This window comes from Dermacentor albipictus, chromosome 9, assembly GCF_038994185.2.
Source record: "Dermacentor albipictus isolate Rhodes 1998 colony chromosome 9, USDA_Dalb.pri_finalv2, whole genome shotgun sequence".
NCBI lineage: Eukaryota > Metazoa > Arthropoda > Arachnida > Ixodida > Ixodidae > Dermacentor > Dermacentor albipictus.
In genome coordinates, this window is record NC_091829.1 from 41,181,859 (window position 1) to 41,207,621 (window position 25,763).

The window sequence follows — 25,763 nt, forward strand, 5'->3', positions numbered from 1 at the left end:
GGGCTCGTTGGGATTCACTGATAATAACAAGCAAGAGCCTCTTGGCTTACGCATTTATTATATTATTTTACGTCAAGCACCTTCGCCACGTCCGAGTACGTGAATCTCCCGCCTGTAGGTGGCGTGCTCGGCAGTATAGTTGTGTATAGGGCCTCGCCGCAATAAAGTCCTCGTTGGTTTCAACAAGCGCGTGAATATTCCGTTCGGATGGGTACTTTGTTTCGAAAGGTTACAGGGCGCAAATTAAATGTGCTTTCGACGGGGAAAATTGTCATCCATCAGAATGTAGCACGAAACTACGAACGAAACCCATAGGGGTTTCTCAGAAACAGCGCTTCTTAGTTGAGGAAAAATTCGTCCTAGTACGGGATTCGAAGCCGGGACCAGTGCTTTAACTGACCGGTCGGGGTAGCAAATTGCAGCGCGAGGGCAAATTAATCTACAACTCAAAGCACAGGGACGCTGAATATGGCAGATATGTTTTGCCAAATCCCGCAAAGTTGGGTTTCATGCAACTGCGCTGGCGTTTCTAGAAGTTCTCACAAATCTGCTGTCTTTTATTTTTCTCTTTTTGTCTAGTGTCCATTTTAAGCTATGTTGCAACTCGAAAAAGGAGTAGGCTCGCGGTAGGCACGCTAGGATCCTGTAGATACGCCAAAAACACGGTGGGCGGGTTAATTTTTTTTTCGAGAGATTCTTCCGTCTCGAACGTCATCGTAAAGCCATGCTCCTTGTCGAATGTAAATCCGGTGACGTGATTTGGCGTGTACTGGAAGTTTTCGGTATATCCAAAGCTGCTGGTGCCGCAAACCTGAAAATGGCCGTAATAGAGAGACAGTTAAGGAAGGGCGAGCTTATTGAACGTTTTCTTCGATGCCCACTATAGTATAGCATAGCAGTGCAGCAGTATGATAAGCACAACCTGTGCTTATCACGAGTTGCAAGCTCTGCAAATCTGAAATTTGACTGTCGTTCAGTTAAGGCGCCCCGGAGATCAACACGTAAGGTCGTCAAATGACGCGGCGAGACTCGGGTAGCGAGACAGAGGGATGGCCACTTGCACCCACCGCCATTAATTTCGGCGGGCCCACTACGAATCGGAAACGAGCACGATTGCAAGTCTATAGGACCCACACTAGCTGTGTCACAAGTTAACCATACAAGGTTCACAAACTGTGAACAAATGTCGCTGGCGTAATTCATTCCGTCGTTTCTGTATCCTAGCGCCAATACGCCCTGAGCAGCAAGACTTTTCACGTACCGTACTGTGGCTGAGTCCAAGCACAGCCTACCGAATAATTTTTGGGGAAGCAGTGTTATTTTACACGTCGATGTCAGTAAAAGTAATGGGGCAGAAGAGGATCCCTATCGTGCATTGCACGGAGTGCAATTGTCCCCACCTGTTCGGAGAAACGCGGCTTGAGTCGATAGGCCGAGGCAGATGGGGCTGATTGTGTGTGTACGATGCGTGTGCTACCGCTACGACTAGAGTGCCTAACGCAGGAACGTTATGAGCTAGCGAATCAGGTTGGAAAGCTAGCACACTAACTCAAGTGTGAACAGAAGCACCGGAAGGGGTAGCATAGAAACTAGCCAAAGCGGAAAAGTTGTTGAGGACTGTCATTCCCCTAAAGAACGGCGGTCACTTCCGTGCGAGCACAGCGAACATGGGCTCGCTTCGAAGCAGGCTTAGGGTAGGAAAGGAAAACCACGGCGACGAAAGGCAATGACGGACACGTCAGTAATGCTCCCTAAGGGTCTACCACTGACGGGGCGGCTGGGGTAGCCGATAAAGCGAAGGATTATGCTGCGTCGTGTACTGAGGGAGGGCATCATCGCTTGAGGTACAGCTCTCGAGATCGAAAAGGAGGGGGAGAAATAAACATTTTATTTAAACAGTGGAATAACATTCGGGCGGGCGGAATCCCTATTCCAGGGCCACACTCGCTCTAGCGGCTCGTTCGGCCTGGTCCAAGGTTGCCTGCCGGCTTCCCAGGTCCTGGCCGGCGAGTCAAACCTCCCACGGCCTTTCGATGTCGTTGCGTGCGACGAGGGGTGAGTTACCCTCTGCTGGTCTTCGTTTGGAATGCCAAGTGATGTGTTTGAGGGTTGGTGTATCGCCACACCAAGAACAGCAGTCATCGTATTGGGGCGGCTGTATTTTGCTCAGAGTGTGTATTGTGAGGTATGTGTTAGTGTGCAGCCGTCTCTAGCTCCTGGATTGCAAGCCAATCAGTTAAGGGTGGGGCAGCGCCATTGTCCTTCTACTCTTCAAAAAGCCGACGGAATGTGCAAGGCTGCAGAATCGGCGGCCCTGAAATGCAAGGTTTAGATAAGACGGAACTCAGCATTGACGTTATTTCTGTCTCTGTCTATCACATATATATGTATATATATATATATATATATAGGAGGGTGACGTGCGCAGACGAGGGGGGCGGCAGGTGTACATGGGAAAAGGGGGTTGTGCAGTTGATATAAACGTGAAAACTTGATAGAGTATATTAAATTGAGTAGTAGGCAGGAATAAATTTTCGAAATGTGAAATGCTGGCATAATGTGCTTTGTGCCTTGGTTGATGATATGAGAATTTCAATTTCAAGTTAGTGCTTTTAAGTATGCGAAGTTGCCACGTGCCAAATTAATTCCAATGATCAGCTCTCGAACTGCTCTCTGGGCTAATGAACTGTGAGGACAGGCACCCAAGATTTTTGCTTCTGTAAAAAACAAAAAAAAAACTTAGTTGGCGCTGAGTTCAAGTTTCCTCTTAAGTTATCCTAAGATTCTTAAGCGACGAAAAGAAACCTTCAAAGCCGCCTGTCGTTTATACAGTGCTTGTACTGTGGTTTCTACTGAGTGCTCTATTTTCAGGAACCTCAAAGGTTTCATGATTGTATTGCACTTAGTATTATGCTGACAGAAGAATATGAAGAACGAACATAAAAGAACTCGAAACGCACTTGTTCTTTCATGTTCGTTCTTGAAGTTCTTCCGTAAGTATAATGCTAAGCGCAACAAAATCATGCATGTCCACAAACTAGCTCCGTTCATCGCTTTACAAAACAGAAACGTTTCTTGCTGGAAGTTTTGAACGCTCTTATTAAATGCCACAGGTTACCTCACGATTGGAAGGAAGCATTATTTGGTTTCAAATAGTTTTACAGCGAAGCTGTTAGCCTTTAGTTGGTCGGGATTCTTCGTGTCTCTCAGAAAAAAAAGGAGTAGGAAAATGTGCACATCTCCTTTGGAATCAGGGATCCAACACATGGCTCAGTATTTATTTAAATAAAATAAAGCACAAAACAAACCTCAAAAACCGTATGATGGATGATAAGACGCCTGTGAACATTGCGAGGCACGTTTCTTGTGCCCGCGTGTGTTTGCCGGTGAAGATTACGGCTGCATCAGCTGCTCCGGTGGGAAAGGGGCAAGAGCAGCGTACGAATGAGTGAGTGATGTCACCAAACTTCATATATAAAAGGGAGACCCGCCTAGCAAGTTATTCAGTTCATTGCAAGACCGCTATGGGTAGGGCACGCAAAGTTAAGATTGCCGAAGGGCAGCGTGAATACGACGAGCGTCGAAGAGTGCGAAACCGTAATGCTCAACCTCGGTGTCATGCTAAGACTAGGCAGAACAACAAAACGTCTCCTATCCTCACCGACGGCATTTGAGCGGTTTTCTAACAGCTTCGCCGGCCATCCACTTGCGCAGGGTCCGGAGGACGAGTGAGTGTTTTTTTTTACAGTACTTATCGCGGAGCTGTTAACTTGGCATAGTGGCCACAGAAGTATGAATGCAAAAGAAAAAACTTTGTAAAAACAACGGCTTCCAGTGCCCGTCCAGTGCTCGGCGATTAAAACGCGATACTCTCACAGCATGGCGGCCGCCTCGTTTTTTGGCGCCACCATTGTTTGCTGGGAGATGGCTGAGTGGACCGAATGCCGTCACGATGCATCGAAGCGAGTCTCGCTTTTCACGTGTCCAAAAAGATGCATCAGCTCTCTGTCCCCAGCGCCCACCTGTGGTGAAGTACAGGCCACCATGCTGTAAGAGTATCGCGTTTCAGTCGACGAGCATTACCTTTCCCAACCTTCGCATTATAAAACGTTCAACTATTAGTTTCATTTATTTATGTGTGACTTTGCCTTGCGCGTCTCATTTTTTTCTTCTTTGGCAGTCCACATCTGAATACAAGATGTGGCACGCTGCATCCATTATCGCTGGCTTCGTGCAGACCTTCGCCAAGGATATCACTTTCGTCACCGTGAAGGTAGTTTTTTTTTTTACAATGTATTATATTGGCGCAGTGATTGAATCGTTTTGGGAGTTGTGTCGATCAGGTCCTGTGATACCTCGCGAGGCTGGAGCGCCCAAAGAAAAGCCGTCATTCGCAGCTGTGTTAGGTAGAACACAGCCTAACAAGAAGCAGTTAAGGAATTCTGCTATCGCTAATATTCCTTGCCCTGAGGCTTCACGAAAACGCGGACGATGTTTAGTGCGACAGGGTGATAAACGCAGGCGTAGGCAGCTACACAATGCGTGGCAATATGGTGAGGATAATAGGCGGTTGTGCCTTAGAAAGGCACAAAATAGAAAATGAAGATTAGCTGTGTTAGTAAATTACCCCCCTACAATACCAGAAAAGAGACAGTCATCGTAAGAGAAGGCTTGCTAACGCACGAAACACTCAAAGACCATTGATGGCGCCACCTTGAAGTTTCCGCACCAGACTCGACGTCATGTCATGAATTTCAGGTGCGTACGTAATATTTCATCGAAAAAAATTGATTTCTTTATATTCTGAAAGAGCCAAAGAATGAACTCGAAAGCTTTCGCAAACTTCAATCCTACACAACGAAGAAATGTGGGAAAACATTTTTAGATTAGTGACGTCACACGGAGTTACATGCGCTGGGATCCTTCTGGGATCATTCTGGGAATCTGCAACGATCAGTTTCGGCGATACTGTCGCCTTGGCTACGCCTTTGCCATTGGCACGCGCTGATTGGCTGTAACAGCAAAATCAGATGAGCTGATTGGCTGGTTGCACACTGCGTCATGTGATTTTTCACAACGAGCCAATGAGCGTGCACCTGATGGCAATACTATCACCGAGGCGGCGCTGTCAGCGAAAGTAATGGTCGCAAAATACGTTCCAAGGTTGAGCGCTTTTTTGTGCTTTGTTAATCAAGCTGTTAAAGCAAAACTAACGAAAATGAAGGTTTGAAAGTATACTTTATTCTTATAAACCAGTCCCCTTAAATGTCTTTTCGGTATTTACTACTATTATACAGTTTCTTGGACTGATGAGCTACATACTTGGGCAGGCAGATTTTAGAGAACTTCTACAGAGCTTCTACAGAAAGCGACGACGTGCTTTATACGAAAAACGGTGACACTCCACGGCCGCCATAATGCACCGCTAATCTTTAAGCCTCTTTGGGCTTGTAAATAAAAAAATGCGAGAAGATTATGTGAGGAGATTTTGTGCTCTGTGAAAGGGAGGTAGAAATCCAGGTATGCAGTCTCCGCTCTTTTGGTGGTCCCGTGTCGGTTGAAGCGTTTAAATTTAAAGCACCTTGCGCTTTACACCATATTGAGGCCGGGTGATTCCTGGCGTGTGCAATTTAGAGACCAAATTGATTGTTCTTTTCGATACAGCTTAGAAAAATCACTAAACAAACGCACTTCTCCCTTTCACTGTATTTTAGATTTTTAGGCGAAAGGGTGGGATGTGCCTGTACTTTCTATGATGAAATGTTATTCTACATAGCGTGAGGCGGACTTTTTCTGTACACCAGAATCTGCATTGAGCCTTGTATTAAACCTGCCGCTGGAGGTCGTGTGGGATTGCTGGCAATATTTTATATTTTAGTAAACGTGATGTTACGCTGCGCTTCATGCACTTATGCAAGCGTCATTTGTACGAGACGGTGCCGATTTACAAGTCCTTAACAAATAGTAATGCTTGACATTCCTTATCGCGATAGCGCTATGGGCTCCGTGTCGCAGAAAATGCGGTGTCAGCGTCGGCGTCCGTTAACGAACATTTCCGCATATATCTAGATACATGTATACTCCACGCCTTGCTATATGACATGCGGTATATGGAGGTTATATTGCCACAACATTATATCACTAAAATCACTAACACCGACAGCGCCTGTGTTTCATAATAAATCTACAGACTGAAAAATTGGAGGACGCTTAAGCTTCGCCTTCAAGAGTGGGACGCGACAGCGTTCCCGTCGACCCGCCAAGGGGTATAAGACAATGCGCCCACCTATCACGCGGTGAGCGTCGAGCAACGCAGCGTTTGGCGCGGCAACGAAACGTGCGCCTGAGCGAACGGAACGAACCAAAGAACTCGGTGTCTCGGAGGGGAAACGATCTACGCCAGCCAAACGTCATGATCGGCACGGGCAGAGAGATAGATAGTAATCTAAACCGGGAGCACGGCGAAGCGTCGTCAGGGGAGAGGGAGTCCCGCGACGCGCCTGGCAGCGGTCCCAATGCGCGCGCGGCGCGCCTCCTGTCGGGGCAGCGCCGTACATTGAGAGGAGGGGGTCTTCTGTGTTTGCCGCAAGATGGCTCTGCGTGTGCGGAAAGCGCAGAATAAATGCTGCGGAAACGCACTTCGCAACTCGTGTAATTGTGACTTCTGTACGTTACATGTTCATAATTACCGATATACACCGCAGTATAACTTTCCACGGCTCGTTTCGAAGGCAACACCACAATCACTAGAGGCGCGTTTGCACCGCTTGGAAGCATCGAACTCGTGGCTGAGTGGTAGCGTCTCCGTCTCACACTCCGGAGACCCTGGTTCGATTCCCACCGGGCCAATCTTGGAAGTTGCTTTTTTTTATGAAGCGCCTGCCGTGATTTATCGCTCACGGTCAACGCCGCAAACGCCGACACCGACGCCGACACCCGACGCCGACACCGACGCCGACGACACCGGCTTTTCTGCGACACGAGCTCCTTAACGCTATCGCGTTAATATTAGAAGCGAAAAACAACGACAGAAACCTGAAGATGATACAAGTTTTTGGCGTGGCTGTGCACGACCTGCAGGACCGGCCCACGCAAGACGCCGCGTTCCTACCATAAAGCTCGCCTCCGTGCATAGCGTTCGCCGCCAGCGTTTCAGGGTAAACATTAAGGCTACATATGCTGTAGTTGCCGGGAAGCGTGAGAACCAGTCAGACATCTTTGAATGCTATCGCGTTCCAATCTTAAAGGCGAAGATTAAGCATCTTTCCAACAATGGACAGGGAAGAACCTTTTTACAGACTGGTGTAGTATCGGGTTGCTTTTAGAGGACAGATACTACTTTAAAAACTTGGAAGACTCTTAAGCTTCGCCTTCAAGAGTGGAACGCGATAGCGTTATCGCATCCCGTTCGCACTGCCCGCTCATTCGCTCGGCGTGGTCTTGAGCCACACAAAGACGAAACGTGCGCCTGAGCAAGCGGAACGAACAGAAAAACTTGGTGTCTCGGAGGGAGAAACAATCTACGCGACCCAAACGTCGTGATCGGCACGGACAGCCGGACCGCGACGCGCCACGAAGGCGGACGCGATCATGGGGCTGACGCCTCGATGGGATCGTCCTCTATCTCGCTTGAGAACACCACGCATACGCATGACTCCTCGCCAGCTGCACGGCACACATCGCAGGGGACGCTTTCCCATCAGACGCGCTATAGCGCAGCGATCACGTCAGAGGCGTCCCGCATCGGACGCTGCACCTATGAATGGCGCTGTGAGCGGAAAGGGGAGCCGCGTCGTCTAAACACAACTGTTCGAGATACGCACGCTGGAAGTTGGAAGGGGAGAGAGCGAGAAAACTTATTAAACGCAAGGGTATTGGGGAATCCTCGCACCGGTCACCGCACGGCCCTAATGCGCTCAAACGAGACGAAGGGGAGAAGCGGGCGAGTCGCACGCCAGCTGTCGGGGCAGCGCCGTACATTGCGAGGGGGTCTTCTGCATTTGCCGCAAGATGGCTCTGCGTGTGCGCCAAGCGCAGAAGAAATGTAGCGGAAACGTACTTCACTACGCGTTTAACTACGACTTCTGTAATTTACATGCTCACAAAAACTGATATACACCGCAGTATAACTTTCTACGGCACGTGTCTAAGGCAACACCGCATTCACTAGAGGCGCATTTGTCCCGCTTTGTACAAATGTGGATTGCAATATTTATATGAAAGTTTTAGCGCGAAGAGAACAATCAGTAATCCGGGAAATCGTTGGACCGCATCGACCGTGCGGGATCAAGGGATGATCTATTACGTCTAATATTCACAAAGCAAGATGCGTGCTGTAGTGCTGCGATATTACAAAGAGCCGCCTGGCCATCTTGCAACGAGACCTTGAAAAAGCTTTCGACTGTGTCGCGCATGAAATTTTGCTTTGCATACTAGGCCATGTTATTGTTGGTTCTGTTATTCGCGAGGGAGTCGCCCTGGCGTATCGGAACTGCACGGCGAGATTGATCGTTAACCAGAGTCTGGGGGCCTCCAAAAGCCTGCAGCGCCTGAGCCCTCTTTTGTTTTGCCTCTACACAGAGGCGATGTGCTTAAACATTGTGAAAAAGAGACAATTCTTGGCTATTAAGTCAAGGTATTGGCATATGCGGATGATGTGTCGGTTTTTTCAACCAGTAGGGAAGGTGTATCGGAGGCTGTTAAATGTGCAGAGAACTTCTCCCAAGTCACAGGCAGCAGAGTGAGCTGAGCCAAATCGCTAGGGCTCTGGCACGGAGAGTGGCAATCGACGCCCGACCGCTTTGTAAACGTGTCCTGGGTTATGACCCCAATGAAGAACTTGGGAGTACCTCTAGAATGCTATCTTGATAGCGCGACATATTGGACAGCGCAGACGCATGATACACGTGGAAAGGTGGAAAGGAACAAACTTATCGATTTTCGCTAGAGCCACCGTGTGCAATCTGTTCTTTATTAGTCGGCTGTGGTAGGTAATGCAAGTGTTACATTGTGCAAGGCTCAATGTACAGAAGGTTCATCGAATTTTCGCCATTTTCGTATGGGCTGCGCAATGGGAAAGGTGCAGCCGAACGAATTTGTTCAGAGGAGTCAAGAATGGTGGTTTGGGCCTGGGACACCTTTTTTTTTTTGCGGCAGATCGTTAACAGATTTAGTTTCCTTCGCGACGTCAGCGATACTTTTTTGCGCACCGCATGCCAAGCAAGGCTCGGGCGCGCGTTGTCAGACTTTGTTGTTTCAACCGAAACACTCACGGGAGGCATTTTTGGAGATTTCAGAGAAGTTGTCGCAAGTGTACGATTCCTTGCAACGAGGTTTTCAAATGAATATTTATCTACTGTGAAAAAGGAAAAATTGTACAAGGATTTGTGTGACGTTGTTCTGCCGTAGCCCATGTACAGAGCCTTGTACAGTGGAGGCCCTGGTAGGGCCGTGTTAAAGAGAGTAAAGAAAATACAAGTTGCGCCAGGAGTTAAAACGTTTTTTTAATTTAAACACTGTAACGTTGCCAGTAAAAATGTTTTTGCAGGAAAAATGCTTATTTCTTCCATGGGGATCTCACTGCCTTATCTGCAACCAACCAGAAACGATAGATCACGTTTTTCTTCGTTGTTGGGGAGGGGTATTTTTTTGGGGGGGGGGGGACGTACTACCAAGAACGTTAAAGAAACAATTTCCCCTCGACCCTCTGGAATACGGTAGTTACCCATTACTAACGAGGATGGTTTTCCATTTGATTTATTAATGTTGATTGCCTCCACAGTATTTGGCGCTCCCTGAATGGCAGGATACTACTGCGATTCCGACGCACGACATACGCGAATTTATTTCCGTGAAACTGTGCATCGGTGTGTTGAGATTTTGAAGGCCGGTGGGGATACTCCCGAGTGGATGTCAAGGGTGGAGCCATTGATGGCTCTAAATGAATTTTAATGTGACGAAGCCAGCCCCCTACCAGGCTGATTATGTCAATACGACGTGATCATTGCATCCTGTATATTTTGTTTTGTTTTTTTGTATTGCTATTGCTGTTCTTTCTTTGTCAAAGTCAGGCAATAAAGAAAAAAACTCATGGCTGAGTGGTAGCGTCTCCGTCTCACTCTCCGGAGACGCTGGTTCGATTCCCACCCAGCCGATCTTGTAAGTTTTTATTTATGAATTGCCTTCCGCCGTTTTTTTGCTCACGGCCAGCGTCACGGACGCCGACGACACCGGCTTTTCTGCGACACGACCTTTTTAAAGCTGTCGTGTTAAAAGCACACTCTCCTGACATTGTATTATGCCTTTATTTATAGCCATTTAAATTACTGTATCAGTTCTTGGGGTCTTGCATATCGCTGTCATATAGCTGCCTTGCAGTATATCCAAAATAATGTTGTCCGTATCATCGCTTCGGCTGCGTATAACGCTCATGTTACCCCCATCTTCACTGAGCTAAGTATCCTCACAATAAATAAAATTATCTGGTACAACCACAGCATCGTTATCTACCGCCTTCTTAAAAACCGACAATTACATTATATCATTGGCAGGAATAGTCTTGCCAATCCTAACAATATCAGGTTCTCTTTACAAAATAACCTTTTACTTGCAAAATCGCGCAGCAACTATGGCGAACTAACGGTTGCTTTTGCTAGTGTGAAAGTGTGGAATAATCTGTCTGCTGATGTGAAATCCTCACCTACATTATCGTCATACCAACGTTCACTGGGAGCTTCTATTAATACCTTCTAAACTGCATCTCTTCTTTGAAGTATTTTTATGTTGCTTATTATGTACATTTTTTTATGTTGTGGTGTGTTGCCATAAGTATTATTGCTTTATAACGGAAGAAATTGTGTTATCCGTTCTTTGTTCATAACTGCAATTGACGCGTTTTTATTTATATATTATCTAAGAACAAGAGGTCCCGCTGGAGTTTATAACTTTGGGACGTCTTTCTGTATAACTTCTACTGCATATATGTACCACTAATGAATGAAGCAATGACTGTGAAACTTGAAGCTGGAAACTTGGAATTCAGTTATACTCGGGTTACTAAGAACATATAATCGAAGGACAGGGAGATCTTTTTTGACGCGGTGATCAAAGAAATCAATTGAAATTTGCAAATATCGGATGGAACTGCAGTGTTGCATTTGTTGCCTGAACTACTACTTCATCGCTCCAGGGCGCCGGCCACATGGTTGCCATGAGCAAGCCTGAAGAATCTCTGCAGATGATGTCCAACTTTCTTTCAAGGAGCTCGTTTGAATGAAGAAAAACACACTTTCAGTGGGAAAGGTCAATAAAGAAGAAGCGGAATAAAAAAAAATTCACCGACGATCGCCGTAATCCCTAATGCGAAGTTTGAGCGCAGCTCCATAAGTGTTTTCGTTAAGTCGTTTATTGGCTGGCGCGGACAATCTGTCTCGTGTGGCACGTTGCAGATGGACAGAAGTATTGCGCAACAAGTAACAATCAAGCACAACGAAAATCTGCTCGGCGGGTCATGTATATATAGCCAGCCGGCTTATTATACATGACTTGTCGAAGGTTTCAGAGTAATCGCTGGTGCCTGCGTGATCTTAAGAAAGTAGAAATTCATATTTTCACAAAAGTACAAAAGTCCAGATTGGAAAACGCTTCGGTAATTAGAATACGGAACTATTGATAACACTCGAGAGAATACTGATACATGCAGGCGCGCCGCGGCGCACGCGTGACCTTGTCTGATCTCGCAGTGAACTTGCCATTTCAAAAGCTACCAGCTGCGTCGACACAGTGGCTATAGCCCTGTATTCGTGATTGCTATGTCCCAGGCGCGATCCCCAGTCGTGGAGGCTGCGTTTTAGTCCGAACGCTCGCGTATCTCGCTTTGGGTACACTTCGAAGAACCCCAAGATGGTGTTAAAATTGTCTAGAGCACCCCACAACGACGTTTATCATAATCCGCGTGTTGCTATGGGCGGTTAAGCGTCATCAGATCTCCCCTGAAAAGGTCCTCGCGCTTGCGGCTTCCACCTGGTGTCGCATTCAAGACGCTATTCAAGTATGCACGAATACATAAGGATTCCTTATCGTAGACTCTGTTTCATTCTTAGGGACTACTGCTCGCAATGGGCGCAACCCTATAGTTACAGTATTTGTCGGTACTGCATATGTAATCTCGAGGCGAGGAAGTAAATATGAACAAAATGAAATCGCGACACTATCCTTGTCCCAGCGCCCGACATTTTCCGAATGTCACACAAGATGTCCCGCAATAATGAACGGCGCTATACGCTACACAAAGATCTGCCGCGCAACAAGTGGAGAAATCAATTAAACATGGATTTCTGCCCTTACTCCCGTAGCTTACCAAACTCTAAGAAAGGCTACTCGGCTCGCACGCGTTACCTAGCAAAAAAAGAAACGAAAGAAAGAAAAAAAAATATCAGTTCCTTTCAACTGTGTGAAGAAGGATGACCAGCGGAGCTGTGTATGTGGGCCCCTTAAAGGCGAACTCCACATCCGCCGCGGGTCGGCCCGGCATTGCATTATCTTCGGCATCGGCCCACGTATGGGGAGTGCTTAACGCCTACTTCACCTCCACCGCGGGTCGGGCCGGCATTGCACTATCTTCAGCATCGGCCCACGTATGGGTAATTTTTTGCTTACAACGACACGAAAATTTCTTTAGGCGGTAGTGCTCTCCAGCTTCGCAGTAAAAAGGAATCGATGCCTATGGCAGTGAACCATGACGCGACAACAGGGCGCCTGCACGCAAAAGTGTAAGCCGAGGCTATCCGAGACTAAGGACGCCAAGCCTGTGTCTGCATAACCTGAAATCACCACCATTTAGCAAGCTTGCATTATTCTTTGAAAATCTGCTTTTCGGATTGCGAGCACTGCAGTGACAAAAAAGAGTTTTTGCTTATGCGACACCCGCTGTCGCATAATGTTACTTTCCTTATGGGAATTTTGTTTTCGTTCAGTGCACTGCATGCGTCGTTGTGGGCGAATCATGAATCTTGAATGTCCGTGCGCCACGTGGTGTAAAAGCGCTGAACTAAGGGTGGTGTCCGGAATTGCTGGGGTTGTTTTCCTTTTCTCGCTTGCAGAGAAATGACAATGTGTTCGCGCTTACAGTTAACCGGATCGTCCACGCTATAGTTTCGGCATCTGAGAATCGCCGGTTTCTGTCGCTTCTTCAGTCTCACTGGATTCTACTCCACCATGAATTCGGCCGTGCGTGAGTGCCTCCATTTCAGGCAGCCGTTCTTCGTATCGTTCGACGGGACTCTTGCGCCAAATGTCACAAATGGTAGGTAGCAGCCTCTCTTCCTTTATGTCAGCCTTCGTCTTCGGCTCGGATGGCGTTCCTCCGGCAAGTGAGTGTTTACGTAAGTGACGTCACGACTCGTTTGACAAATGTCAAACCGCAGAAGAAACCAAGCCGCTTGCTGCGCCGACATTTCGATGGCGTTCAGCATCTTTACTCCGAGCTGTTGCATTGCGGTTTCAAACGACAGTTGAGCCACAGGATGTTCGTCGATCAACGGCTTGACGGCTCTGCCTAAGTTGGAAACACCGCGGTTACCCTTGTTGACGTACTGCACGACGTATGACGAACAGGCGTAAACATGAAATATGACCTGCAGATCCATGTTACATTTGAGCACAGAAGCTATCCAGGGGTTGAACGGGTTCACCTTAGTCTGGTCTAACCCCCTCTTGAGCAGCAGCATAAGCCTGGCCAACCCGCTGCGAATCACCTCCTCGTGCTCGTCATACCCACGTATCCCGTGGTATTTCCAGAACAGCTCAAACGACCGATACTACGTAGTGCCCAAAGCCATGTGGAACGTTTCTTGTTTATTCTTGAGAAAGCGGTATCGCTTCAACTCGGCCTCATCGTCGGCTGGCGGCTGCAGCGGAGTGAGTACCTTCGTTCTTAGCATCGGCCAGAACGGAGCGTGAAAGCGACACTTTGCCCATCCGCCCTTGCAACACGTGTATGTATGTTGGCGTGCCTGGCATCTCGGCCGTTCCGAGACGTCATGGTCGACACGCAGCAAGTGTTCGGCCATGGGCATGGTGTTCCGCATAAAGTCATTCTCGACCTCCTCGTCGGGGGCCTGATTCAACCATAGAAGCAGATGAGCGTGAGGGCTGCCTCAGTGCTGAAACTCAATTCATTTGAAACTCTCAACTACGTGGAAAGACTTAAACGGACTGGTGCGAGAGTTTCGCAGCACCTTCATTATGACTCTAACCATATGTTCAAAGTATAAGGCACATGCGAGAGTTTCGCAGCACCTTCATTATGACTCTAACCATATGTTCAAAGTATAAGGCACAACGGCAAGTCCTGGGGCATGCTTAAACATCTCCTCCACGAGGGCAGCACCATATCCAGTCAGAGACACACGCTCGCCAGAGCCCTTCACGAAGGTACCACATCCTGTTCCGGGGACGAGCTGGTTGCCAAGCTCATGGAGAAATACCTTCACATAAAGCGTGGAAACGAGGAAGACCAGTTTCCCGACTACCTCGGCCCAAGCCCTCCGGAATTGGACGAAGACTTTGCCATGGGGTAAATTAGGCAAGCCATTTTCGCGCTCAAGGGGAAGTGTGCGCCAGGTGCCGACAGAATCACCAACAAGATGCTGCGGAACCTTGACGACGGTTCGATCGCATACCTCACCGAGAAGATCAACGAGACGTGGAATAACGGCAGCGTCCCAGAGCAATGGAAGACCGCCAACGTCGTCCTCATCCCCAAACCCGGTAAGGCTCCGAACGTGCGCAACCTCCGACCGATCTCTCTCACCTCCTGCGTTGGGAAAGTGACGGAGCATGTCGTCCTCAACAGACTAAACAGATATCTCGAAGAGAACAACATCTATACTCACAACATGATTGGCTTCGTGCCGGCATCTCGTCGCAGGACGCCATGAAGATGATCAAACATGAAATCATCGACGGCAGTACCAGAGACACCAGGGCCCTTCTCGGACTCGACCTCGAGAAAGCGTTTAACAACGTTCTCCACGAATACATTCTGGCCTCCATGGCAGACGTCGAGCTGGGCCCCAGATTATATAACTACGTCCATTCGTTCCTGACGCGGAGGAAGGCGAAGCTGCGGATCGGCGACTTTGTCTGCGACGACGTGCTCCTGGGCTCACGGGGCACGCCGCAAGGCTCGGTCATTTCTCCTGCTCTCTTCAACATCTGCTTGATCGGCCTCTCGAGGAATCTGACCCAAGTTGAAGGTATCAAACACACCATCTACGCAGACATCACCATCTGGTGCACCGGCGGTAGCGAAGGGCAAATGGAAAGCGCCATGCAAGAGGCGGTAGACGTCACGGAGCAGTACCTGCTACCGACCGGACTCAGATGCTCCCCGACCAAATCTGAGCTTCTCGTTTATAGAAAAGAAAAAGGCCGCAGACCAAAGGGCTGGAAACCGGTGCCGGAAAGTGACATTCACCTATTCACTCGGAGCGGTGACCCGATACCCAGGGTCGACACCATCAGAGTCCTGGGTATGTTTACAGAATCACGCGGTGGCAACGGCACTGCGTTACGCAAGATAACTGCGAAAACCGACAATGCTTTTCGCCTTGTCCGAAGGGTCACGAACAGGCATCGTGGCCTCAAGGAGGACAACCTGCTTCGGCTCATAAACGCCTTTGTGCTGTGTCACTTCACCTGCACGGTGGCCATGCACAACTGGCTCAGAGCCAAGCTGGAAAAGCTTAATGCGCTCATTAGAAAATTCTTCAAGAGAGCCCTCGGGCTGCCCGTCAGAACGCATACAGAGGACCTCCTTCGGCTTGGCATACACAACACCATGGAGGAAATAGCCGAGGCTCAGGAACGGGCCCAGCTAAATCGGCTGTCCACCGCGCCGGCTGGCAGGCGTATCCTCGAGGAGATCGGACTCGCACCAAACAAGAACTTGGCTGAAGACACCCAAATCCCCAGAGAAATAGGCGAGAAGATTGTGGTCGCCCCTTCGCCCCGCAACGTTCATGCCGCTCACAACACAGGTCGTCGCAAGGCAAGAGCATTGAATATACTAAAGCAAGTAAACAGGGAAAAATCGCAGCAAGCTTCGTGGACGCAGCTGCATACCAAGACGGCAAGGCTTTTGCGGTTTTCGTCGTTGACACGCTGGGCAAAGTTATCAACTGTGCTACCGTCCGGATGACGAACCCAGGGGTGGCCGAGGAAGTGTCCATTGCACTCGCCATGCAAGACGGTCGGAGAGACAGGGTGTATAGCGACTCGAAAGCCGCCATCGAGGCATTCCAGAAAGGCCGGGTAGCCCGGCAGGTAGTTCAAATTTTGAAAGGCGCCAAACACGGCAACACCTCCATGCACTCGATCCTTTGGTTCCCTGCACATGGTGGGGGAATTGAGGGGGTTCCTCGGAACCTCAACGAGTCTTCCCATGAGGCTGCGCGTGGCTTTACCGGCCGCGCTGCCCTCGGATCGGGCGACTCTCTCCCCGGACACAGAGACGCTCCTCTCACACACAATGAAATCACAAAATTCTTCTACTTAGAGAGAAGGGTTTTCCCCGCGCCTCACTCCAAGTTAAGCAGGCCGCAGGCGGTCAGACTAAGACTTCTGCAAACGAACTCGTACCCAAATCCGGCGTCCCTTAATAGCATATATCCCGAGATTTATCCGAATTGTGCTTGCGTGGCCTGTGGTGAAGTAGCAACGTTGTCTCATATGCTCTGGGAGTGCGGGTTGCTGGGCCCGAAGTTCACCAAGGAAGAGTGGGAAGCGTTCCGGCGAAGTCCCGTCTTTGAGGACCAAATCCTGGCCCATCGTGTCAGTCCCGTCGTGGGATTAGCCGGGTTGGCGTTTTATCGCGCTTTGCTGGACCAAATAAAAGTTTATTCACTCACTCACTCATGTGGCTGGGTCGTTGTTGACCAGCGTGGCTGCATACTGTTGGTGCATTGCACGCTCATCTACCCCCTGTACGGGTTGAAGGACGGACTTCGGGATGAAAACCAAACTTGGGAGGATTTATTTTACATTATTTACAAGGAGGTGAGAGACAAGTAACAGTCGTACAGTCATTAGGGGCCGACAGCAACTCGGACGCTGCGGCCCGCGGCAAGAAGTTCGAGAGAGGGCAATCAGGGAATTAGGGAATGCTCTGGTCTCTCTGGAATGCTTCTTTTAAACCCTTCGAGGACTCGAAGTCGCGTCATGTTTGGCCAATGGGAGAGTCCGCTCAGATGACGACATTTTCAGCCAATGGTAGGCGCCCGTGCGATGGTGTCATACCCGGCGAAGAGAGTCGGCGCTTGGTCCTCCTCTCTTGATCACTTGATCCCCCTGCGATCTTGCCTCGCAGACTTGCAATGCGCTTCTTCCAAGGAGGAGAACGAGGGCTCACCTGCTCCCGGTGCTACGGCCCCTCAGCGGTAGCAATTGTCTTCTTCAAAGGCGATAAAGAGGTACGCTTGGGCCTTCCCGGCACGTCTGGCTGTCACGGCGCATTACCGCCGTCTTGGTCTCGCACCCACTTTACTTCCAACAATGCCGTGCTATCCCCTCGCTTTCTGGTAAACTCAAGCATTGAATAGCTCCACCGGCAGCGTACGAACTTGTTTTCAAGTGTCCTGCCTCAGGAATGTGGCGTCCTTGCTTCTGCATTCCTCAATTTGCTCTGCAGCGATTCGAAGTGGTTTGGGGAACTTGAAGTAGGCGCAGGAAACAGCTCCATATCTAACACCCCCAACCATTGGGCTTCACCCGCAGTTTATCGAGCAAGTTTATCGCAGTTTATCAAGCATATATATATATATATATATATATATATATATATATATATATATATATATATATATATATATATATATATATAAACGAGAAGAAAGGGGGTTAACCGAGGGGCCCGATTTTTATTCGTCATATCGCAAGAAGCCAACAAACACTGAAACCAAGGACAACATAGGGGAAATTACTTGTGCTTAATAAATGAAATAAAGAAAAGATAAATTAATGGAAATGAAAGTGGATGAAAAAACAACTTGCCGTAGGTGGGAACCGAACCCACAAATGCGAAGGTTGTGGGTTCGGTTCCCACCTGCGGCAAGTTTTCTCATCCACTTTAATTTCCATTAATTTATCGTTTCTTTATTTCATTTATTAAGCACAAGTAATTTCCCCTATGTTGTCCTTGGTTTCAGTGTTGGTTGGCTTCCTATGATATGACTATATATATATATATATATATATATATATATATATATATATATATATATATATATATATATATATTCAGTTGAGGTAGCCGCTGTTGGTGCTTCTGATACGCTTCTCCTTTTGTCGGGATTTGCAGAAATAAACCGAAAGTATGAATTAAAAGCCGTGCACGTGAGCGGCAACAATGATGCAGAAATCATTTAGCCACAACCAATTCTTTAAAAGAGCTTCGCAGGGTGAACAGTCTCTCAAACGTTGTAGCTGGGTTACGAGAGACTGGGAATCTTAAAGTCGCAGAGGGCGTGACTCAGCCTCATAGAGCACTTTTTTGTTCGATGTCGGCTGAGTGCCTCCCAGGCACAGTCGAAGGCCCTTTCTCTGTATAGCTTCTAAACACGTCTTAGGATTGCGGTGCTGGAGACAGAGAGAAAGTGTAGACTCACCTTGGACCTTCGAAGATATCACAGGCAACTTATGTGCACCACGATTGCATTCAAAGAGCTGCATTCCATCTGGAGAAGACAAGTCACTAGTTCTGGAACATTTGAGCACGACATATCCCAGTCACCTACAAGTGCACACAGATGGCTCTGTAAAAGCAGACGAAGACAGATGTCCAGCTGCATTCTATATTTCCTCTCTGAGATTGGTCTGGACGTTCGGACTGTATAGCCTTGTCGACAGTTGTGGGAGGCGTGGCAATTGCCGCTGCTCTGCGAAAACTCAAGACTTTGCCTCCAGAGAATGTGGCTCTGCTCACGGACCCGAAGGCAGTGCTGCAACACCTCTACCATGGCTTACCGTCCATCAAGTTCCCGCGCAAATCACTAGCCCTCGTGAAAGAACGCAGCAACAAAAGCTTCACAGTATAGTTTCAGTGGGTTCCCTCCCACATCGGCGCATTGGTGTCAACGAAAAAGCCGGTGTTCTTGCATACGCGGCGCTCTACCATCCAACCATAGTCAAGGCCCTAAAGAGTATTCAAGTTTCAAAAATCCGCCATTCGAAATCACTTTGGGACACTTTGGTTTGCATCCCATACGCCCTACTAACCAAGAGTAGCGTCACTTCCATATCACAGGAGGACAGATCTGCTAGTAAACCGGCATGCTTATTTAAGACGGGGCGTATTCTCTAACCCTTCGTTCTCTTCCTATGGGCAATTTCTTACTGAAACTTGCGTTTTTTGGATCTCTGTAGTCATCATCATCATCATCATCATCATCATCATCATCATCAGCCTGGTTGCGCCCACTGCAGGGCAAAGGCCTCTCCCATGCTTCTCCAACAACCCCGGTCATGTACTAATTGTGGCCATGCCGTGCCTGCAAACTTCTTAATCTCATCCGCCCACCTAACTTTCTGCCGCCCCCTGCTACGCTTCCCTTCCCTTGGGATCCAGTCCGTAACCCTTAATGACCATCGGTTATCTTCCCTCCTCATAACATGTCCTCTGTAGATCTGTAATTGCCATTACATGATCTCTGTAGTACGGTGTGTAATTCTACGGTTTAAAAATTATCGGGTTTCACGTGCCGAAACCACTTTATGAGGCACGCCGTAGTGCAGGACTCCGGAAATTTCGGCCAGCTGGATGATTGAACGTGCACCTAAATCTAAGTACACGGGTGTTTTCGCATTTTGCCCCATCTAAATCGGCCACCGTGGCCGTGATTCGATCGCGCGACCTCTTGCTCAGCAGCCCAACACCACAGCCACTGAGCAACCACGGCGGGTTATTTCTACGGTTTGTAGGCTGCACGCTTGTCCACACTCCTACTCCTGGAAGCACAAACACACACTCTCCCTATCTCTCTCTCTCACACACACACACACACACACACACACACACACACACATATATATATATATATATATATATATATATATATATATATATATATATATATATATATATATACAGCACAAATTGCTTCAGGCAGGAATTGTTTTATTGATAAGTTGAACGGAGTCTGGGAGACGCGGCACCGGTGCAAACGGCCACAGAGCAGCTACCTGCCTGGTCGTCTTTGGTTCTCGAGTGCTGCGAACAAAAAAAAGCCGAAGAACCCAGATTAGCAGCTTCTTTTTCTTAGCAGCCACACAAGCAGTCACGTACGCCTCTAAGGTAAGAAAAAAAAAGTCACCTTCCACTCTTAATATTGACACGCGAACTGGTGTTTTTACGGGTGAGCCCTTTTACCGTCCACGATATCTTATCGCTCAGCGCAGGACGCGTCTAAATTCATCGGAAGTTTCTAGAATGTTATCGATGCTTCTATCCGCTTTCTGTTGTCGCCGAACCTTGTGTAATCTGATTGAATGTAAGTGCGATGCGAATGGCATAGAACTTTGTGGAAGGCATGTGTGTCCCAGCGATTACTCTGGACTGATTACTCCGGACGTTTGATCTATAAAAGCCGACGCGCTTGACCAGCTGAGCAGATTTTCAACGATCATCGACTGTGTTCGCCACTCTCGTTGTGCTGTAAGTGTAGCCTTTGTGGGCACAAATTCGCCCAATAAAACTAGTTTTGTCTTTCACATTATGGCTACTGTGTTCTTTAACGTCGCTACCACGTGACATCTGGTAGAGGTGCTTTGCCTTCATGTACCGGACGCCTCACAAAGCCGTGACCCAAGCCCGCACGCGGAAGACAACACAAACGTCGCCAAGAACCAGAGGTTTAGCCGCAGGCTGCAAGGACTGCCTCGGAGCACGGACTTTTGTCCGAGACGACCAGGAAGATCGCCACAAAGTCCACCCCAATGGCAGCCCCAGCGTCCCCGATCGTGCTGCAGCAGCCCAGGGAGCATCCGACGTTCCGTGGTTCAACGTTCGAGGACCTGGAAAGCTGGCTTGAGACGTATGAGGGAGTCGCTACATTTAACAGCTGGAACAGCGACGACAAACTGCGACATCTCTTCTTCGCATTGGAAGACGATGCCAGGACATTGTTCAAGAACCGAGAAACCACCGGAACGATCTGCGACCTGTTCCGAAGCGGCTTCCTGCACACATTCGCAAGTGTTGTACGCCGAGAACGAGTCCAAGTGCTATTAGAAACCCGTGTGCAGCTACCTAATGAGACAACCGCGATCTTCACGGAGGAAATGAGCCGTCTATCTCTCCACGCCGACCCTAAATGCCCGAGGAGAAGAAAGTCCGCATACTCATGCATGGGGTAAAGGAGGAACTTTTCGCCGGAATGGTACGGAGCCCACCTAAGACCGTCGACGAGTTTCTTTGCGAGGCCACCAGCATCGAGCGGACACTAGAAATGCGGAACCGGCAATTCAACCGCCGCACTAACTCGACAAACTACGCGGGAGTTCAGTCACTGGCCACCGAAGACCTGCGCGAGACTATCCGAGCGGTCGTGCGGGCCGAGCTACAGAAGCTGTTCCCATCATCACAGCCTCAAATGGCTTCGATTGCCGACGCCGTACGTGAGGAGCTCCAACAACAACTCGGAGTAGCCCCTGAATTGCCGCAGCCTCAGCCGCAAGCGATGACATAGGTCGCTGTAGCCCACAGTCACGTTCCCCCTCCGCGCCCACGGCAGGGCCCAGTGACGACACACTTCCGTCGTCCACCACCACACCCGCCGCCAGCACGCCAACCCGTCATTTCACACGGCGTTCCAAGCAAGACTGACGTTTGGCGCGTCCCCTACCACCGTCCACTTTGCTATCGCTACGGAGAAGCCGGCCATGTGTACCGCCGATGCCCATACTGGAAGATGGGACTGCGAGGTTTCGCAGTTAACGCGCCGCGACCACAGATTGGCGAATGACCTCGCGATATCGCCAACTAGCTCGCCGCCACTCAGTGGAGCTCTCGACGACCGTCCCGTTCGCTGACACCAGGCCGCTACCTGTCTCCGCAGCGCCGACCATACACGACCCAGCCCGGGGCCGGTCAGCGAGCTTATATCCGGAAAGCTAAAAGCAGCAACCAATGGAGGTGCGGTTGCGGTTCATCGAACTGATGAAGATCCTCCACCGCCGACGAAGACGCCGAAGAAACAAGAAACTACCTCGACGACATACCGACACGCCGCCGTACCGATAAGGTGTGGAAGCAAAGAATACGACGACAAAAGACGACCTGACGACGTCACATACCAGCCACAGGTCAATGCGAGGCAGCCGTAATCCGACACCAAGACCGAACTGTAATGCAAGACGAAGCACCACCGACCTCGACGTGCTTGTCAACGGCCACGCAGTCACTGCCTAATCGAAACAAGGGTTGATTACCCCATTATGAGTGGACACATGGCCGCCCAGTTGAAGAAAGTTAATACTACATGGGAAGGACCTCAAAGTCGGACCACTGGAGGATACTTCATAACGCCGACTGGAATGTGCACAGCAAGAATTACCATTCACGACCGGACTTACCCTGCCACCTTTGTTATCCTCCAACAGTGTTCACGAGACGTCATTCTCCGCATGGACTTCCTTAACCAACACGGCGCAATCATAGACCTGAAGTCAAAATTGATAACGCTGTCGGAAGATCAAGCGATGTTGCCGGAGAGTACTCGGAGTCACCACGCCTTGAGTGTGCTCCAAGATCAAGTGAGCATCCCGCCGCGCTCCAGCATTATTTCGGTCGGCACCGAGACACCTGATGAGGTAGACGGCGTCATCGAAGGCGACCAACGTCTACTGCTCGATCGCGAAATTTGCGTCGCAAGAGGAATCGCTCAAGTGCACGGTGGAAAGACGAAAGTGTTGCTGCCAAATTTCAGCCAGGAGTTCAAGCACATCAACAAGGGCACGACAATCGCATACATCGGGGAAGTTCTGGAAACCAGCAATGCATTTGTCCTCACGGATTCTGCCGCATCTATCCCGACAACCGTAGTTCCCGAACCAGACTTCGACATAAATCCAAGTCTCCCCATGATTAAGCAACAGCTCAGAAGTTTACTTCGACGATACAAAGAGTGCTTTTCAACGTCATTAAGGATTCGACAAATGCCAGTCGCAAAGCATCGCATAATAACCGAAGAGCGTGCTCGACCACTCCACCAGAGCCCTTATCGAGTTTCAACGCGAGAACGTGAGGCTATAAGGCACCAAGTCCACGAAATGCTGCGTGATGACATCATTCCGAAAAAGGACGGCACCCTACGTTTCTGCGTCGATTATCGTCGTGTGAACAAGATCACTAAGAAGGACGTAAACCCCCTCCCAGGAATAGACGACACATTGGATCGGCTCTGCAAAGCTAAATACTTCTCGTCTATGGACCTCAAGCCTGGCTATTGGCAAATAGAAGTCGACGAAAGAGATCGCGAAAAGACCGCCTTCATCACCGCGGACGGCCTCTACGAGTTCAAGGTTATGCCATTCGGACTGTGCTCGGCGCCTTCAACGTTACAGCGCGTGATGGACATGGTTTTAGCAGGATTGAAGTGGCAGACCTGTCTCGTTTACTTGGATGACGTCGTCGTCTTCGCTAGAAATTTCGACGATCACCTTAGGCGGCTTGCAACAGTACTAGAGGCCATCAGGTCATCAGGGCTTACTTTGAAGCCGGAAAAGTGCCGCTTCGCTTACGACGAGTTTCTGTTTCTAGGCCACGTCATTAGCAAATCTGGAGTCCGACCCGAACCGCAGAAGACAGCTGTCATCGCAAAGTTTCCGCAGCCTATCGACAAGAAGGAAGTGCTCAAACGACGCATGCAGTCGCCGCCGGTACTTGCACACATCGACGAGGATGCCGATACAGAAATCCACACTGACGCCAGTAGCCTAGGCCTCGGTCCCGTCCTAGTCCAGAGGAAAGACGGACTTGAACGCGTGATATCTAATGCTAGCCGGCTGCTGTCAAAAGCGGAAGGCAATTATTGTACGACTGAAAAGGAATGCTTCGCCATCATTTGGGCTACAGCCAAATTCCGCCCGTACCTATATGGGAAGCCATTCAGAGTGGTCAGCGACCATCACGCGTTGTGTTGGCTAGATAACTTAAAAGACCCTTCAGGACGGCTGGCGCGGTGGAGCCACAGACTACAAGAATACGACATCACTGTAACCTAAAAGTCCGGACGAAAACACTCAGATGCCAATTGCCTACCACGCGCCCCCATTGACCCGCCGCCGCAAGATGACGAGGATGGCAACTCCTTCCTTGGAATAATAAGCGCGGAAGACTTCGCTAAACAGCAACAAGCAGACCCGGAGCTAAAAGGCCTCGTCGATTATTTAGAAGGGCACACCCACGTACTCCCTAGGGCATTTAAGCGCGGATTGTCTTCATTCACGCTTCAAAACAGCCTACTCGTGAAGAAGAACTCCTTACCAGTCCGCGCCAACTACCTTCTTGTTCCGTCGGCGCTGCGTCCAGAAGTACTGCACGCCCTACATGACGATCCTACCGCTGGGCATCTCGGTTTCTCCCGGACGCTATATAGGATACAAGAAAAGTATTACTGGCCGCGCCTAACCGCCGATGTCACCCGTTACGTCGAGACATGTCGAGACTGTCAGCGACGCAAGACGCCACCGACAAGGCCAGCGGGATTACTACAGCCGATCAAGCCTCCTTACCAACCTTTTCAGCAGATCGGGATGGACTTGCTGGGACCGTTTCCGACATCAACTTCCGGAAATAAGTGGATCGTCGTGGCGACGGACTATCTCACCCCCTTCGCTGAAACTAAAGCTCTAACGAAAGGCAGCGAAGCCGAAGTGGCGAAATTTTTCGTCGAGAACATCCTGCTGCGACATGGTGCTCCAGAAGCCTTCATCACCGACAGAGGAACGGCTTTTACAGCAGAGCTCACCCAAGTCATTCTGCAATACATCCAGACAAGCCACCGGAAGACAACTGCCTACAACCCGCATACGAATGGTCTCACCGAGCGCCTTAACAAGACCCTCGCCGACATGCTAGCAATGTACGTCGACGTCGAGCAGAAGACGTGGGATGCCGTCCTGCCGTGCGTAACCTTTGCTTACAACGTGGCGGTGCAAGAAGCAACACAGATCACGCTATTCAAGCTTGTTTACGGCAGGAACCCGACGATGACTCTCGACGCCATGCTGTCGCACGTGACCGACGAAGAGAATCTTAACGTCGCTATCTATCTCCAGCGCGCCGAAGAAGCTCGACAGCTCGCCTGCCTACGTATCAAGAACCAGCAGCATACCTACCGACAGCCCACACTGCAACCTCCGGCAACGGTTCGTCCAGTACACCAGCCTGGCAACCGTGTTTGGGTTTGGACCCCAATACGTCGACGAGGACTCAGTGAGAATCTATTGCGGCGCTATTTCGGACCCTACAAGATCAACCGACGTGTTGGCGATCTGGACTATGAGGTCGCGCCAGACGGCATTTTGAATTCACAGCGGTGCCGCGCACGACCTGAAGTAGCCCATGTTATGCGTCTTCTCCCGTTTCACCAGCGCTAATGAACTTTCGTAACGCCGCATAGCTGAACTTCTGATTCTTTCTTTTTTCGACTGTGTAACCTTGGACTTCGTTTCTTTGTTGTTACTTTGTTGAACAAGTGTCCTTT

At 49.3% G+C, this 25,763-nt stretch overlaps 1 protein-coding gene and 1 long non-coding RNA gene across 2 annotated transcripts in view; one reads left to right on the top strand and one right to left on the bottom strand.

The window, feature by feature from the left end:
* Positions 1 to 25,763, bottom strand: part of LOC135916493 (uncharacterized) — a 188,095-nt gene that overhangs the window by 99,362 nt on the left and 62,970 nt on the right. The window lies entirely within an intron of this gene.
* Positions 3,533 to 11,351, top strand: LOC139049641 (uncharacterized). Its single transcript, XR_011508451.1, has 3 exons — positions 3,533 to 3,728; positions 4,181 to 4,273; positions 11,189 to 11,351. It is a non-coding gene; the product is annotated as an uncharacterized lncRNA (long non-coding RNA).